Here is a 3,386-nt window from a genome sequence, read left to right as displayed (position 1 = left end):
TGGGACTTTGGGAATGTGAAAGGTAGGGAGCGTCTCCAAGTCTACTGTCAGACTCTTATGGCAGGTCTCTGAGCAGCAGCATGCCACCCCACCAATTTGGCTAAGGTAAAAGTTGTAATGCAAGGGGAAAGTGAAAGCCTGGCTGTATTTTTAGAATGCCTCTATGAGGCTTATAGACAGTACACCCCTCTTGACCCCCTGGCAGAGGAGAATCAGTCAGCTGTAATTATGTCCTTTATAAACCAAGCTGCCCCAGAAATTAGGAAGAAATAATATAAGCATGAAGGATTGGGGGAAATGACCATTCAGGATCTGATGAAAGTGGCAGAGAGGGTTTTCAACACTCGAGAGACCACAGAAGAAAGAGAGGATTGGATCAGAAAAGAAAATCAGGAGTTATAGGAAAGAATTAGGAAAGAAGACAGAGAGCCACCTGAGCAGGGAAAACAGAAGGCAGCAGAAGGAGATGGCCAAAATCCTGCTGGCAGGGGTGCGCTAGGCACAGCCTGGGGAGGACCGGGTCCAACCAGACTGGCCCAACCTCAGAAACCGCAGCCCAGGCTACATAGGGGTCAATGAGTGATCTGCAAAGAACATGGACATTGGGAGAGGGAATGCCCCAAGCACTAGCGCCTGACCAGACAGGACGCTCAGATTTTGCTGGCAGGAATGGACAGTGACTAGGGGAGATGGGACTCGGGTCCCCTCCCCGGGTCTTGGGTAACTGTGCATGTAGAGGGGAAACCAATGGAATTCATGGTAGATATAGGAGCCCAGTACTCAGTTTTAAGCAAGCCTACAGAGTCCCTGTCTCAGAAAACCAGCCTGGGGCAGGCGGCAACTGGGTCCAAGGTTTATCGATGGACCAGTATCACCAGGTGGACTTGGGCCACAATCAAGTGACCCATCCCTTCCTGGTTATCCCTGAATGCCTGGACCCCTTGTTAGGGTGTGATCTCCTAACCAAGGTCCAGGCCCATATCCACTTTGAGCCGGACAGCATCAAAGTGATGGATGGCCAAGGACGGCCCCTTCATGTCCTGACCCTGTCCCTCATGGATGAGCATTGCCTGTTTGCCCTGCACAGCACCTCTCCCCCTACAGAGTGGCCCCATGAGTTGGATTATTGGCTTAGAACATACCCTCAGGCATGGGCAGAAATAGCGGGTGTGGGTCTGGCGGCCCACCGAGCACCAGTAGTGGTCGAAGTCAAAGCCTTGACCCAGCCTATCCAGGTCCAACAATACCCCATGTCCACTGAGGCATGAGAGGGGATTGCCCCACAAATTAACCACCTATTAGAAGCTGAGATACTGAAACCCTGCCACTCCACCTGGAACACCCCACATCTTCCCATTAAGAAACCAGGGTGAAAAGATTACAGACCAGTCCAGGACTTGAGGGAAGTAAATAAGAGGATCAAGGACATCCACCCCACGGTCCCCAACCCTTACACCTTACTAAGTCACTTGCACCCTTCACATGTTTGGTACACCACCCTAGACCTAAAGGATGCTTTTTTTTAAGCATAGCCCTGACACCCAGCAGCCAAAACATTTTTCCTTTGAATGGCATGATGACAACACGGGAGCCCCCGGACAGTTGACTTGGACTAGACTTCAAAAGCTCTCCAACCCTGTTTAATGAAGCCTTAAATCAGGACCTGGACTCTTTTTGCCAGAGCAATGATTCAGTTACAGTCCTGCAACACGTAGATGACTTGCTTCTGGCAGCCCCCACCGAGGCCAAATGCCAACAGGTCACTGGAGACCTCCTCCAGGAACTGGGGCAATTGGGCTATTGAGCTAGTGCAAAGAAGGCTCAAAAATGCAGGCAGACAGTCACTTACCTAGGATATGAATTAAGCGAAGGAACCAGATGGCTAACAAAGGCCATGAAAGAGACTATTCTTAGGCTTCCAGTCCTGACCTCAGTCCGAGAGGTCCGCGAGTTCCTAGGGACAGCAGGCTACTGCCGACTATGGATTTTGGGGTATGCTGAGATAGCGAGGCCCCTGTATGAAGCAATCAAAGATAAGGCCCCCTGGGCCTAGGGGCCAAAACAACAAAAGGCCTTTCACAAACTCAAGGCTGCCCTCTTAAAGGCGCCAGCCCTGGCATTGCCAGACCCCCTAAAATCCTTCACCCTCTTTGTCAATGAGAGGAAGGGGATAGCAAAAGGAGTGCTAATGCAGCACCTGGGGCCATGGAAGCTTCTGGTTGCCTATTTATCCAAAAGACTCGATCCACTTGCAGCAGAATGGCCCCCATGTCTAAGGATCATTGCAGCAGTGGCCCTAATGGTAAAAGACGCAGACAAACTCACCTTTGGGCAGCATCTAAAGGTGTTAACTCCTCATGTGATCGAGGGAATCCTGAAGTACCCTCCTGGTAAGTGGATGACCAACACCCACCTGACCCATTACCAGGGACTCCTGTTGAATGCACCCCGGATCATCTTTGCCAAACCTGCTGTTCTAAATCCAGCCACCCTTCTGCCGACCCCGGATCTAGAGATCCCCCTGCATGAATGCCAAGAAATCCTGGTAGAGATCATCCAGGTGCACCCCGAACTCCAGGACGTCGCTCTCCCCAACAGTGAGTTGGCATAGTACACTGATGGAAGCAGCTTCATCATGGATGGGATGCGAAGGGCAGGTGCAGCAGTGGTAGACCAAAATGGGAATGTCATCTGGAGTGCCTCACTTTTCCCAGGGACCTCAGCCCAAAAAGCCAAACTAATTGCGCTGGTGGAGGTGTTAGTACGAGCTGAAGGGAGACAGGTGACTACACCAATAACTGCTACGCTTTGGGCACTGTCCATGTGCATGGCGCCATCTACCAGGAGAGGGGCTTTGTTACAGCAGAAGGAAAAGAACTACGCAATCTCCCAGAGGTCCAGAGGTGCAGAGGTTGTTGGCGGCTGTGGAACAGCCCCGGGCAGTTGCAGTGGTTCACATACCTGGACATCAGTCTGCCTGAACCCCAGAAGCTGAGGGAAACCGGTGAGCAGATGAGGCCGCCAAAAAGGCAACAGTAGCTTCACCAGATTTGGCACTCGCCCTGCCCGCACCCGAGCTTCCGATCCTACTCCTGTGACCTGATTACACCCGAGAAGATCTCCAGTGGATCCAAAACCACCACTGCCCAGAGCCTGATCAACATGGGTGGCATCGAGACCCAGAATGAAGGCTAATACTAGGACTGTACCTTCTTTCCAACCTGCACCAAGCCACCCATTTAGGAAAGAAGAACTTGCTGACAGTTCTAGAGTCTGCCTGCCTTAAGTTCCCCAGACAAGCCATCCGGATTCAGGAAATCATGGACCAATGTGTTGGGTGCCAGGCTATGAGATCCACTAGGAAGGACCCCTACACACAGGTACAA

The sequence above is a fragment of the Manis javanica genome, chromosome 7 (assembly GCF_040802235.1).
Source record: "Manis javanica isolate MJ-LG chromosome 7, MJ_LKY, whole genome shotgun sequence".
Classification (NCBI taxonomy): Eukaryota; Metazoa; Chordata; class Mammalia; order Pholidota; family Manidae; genus Manis; species Manis javanica.
The sequence above is the reverse complement of the archived record's forward strand: the minus strand, read 5'-3'. Positions refer to the sequence as shown.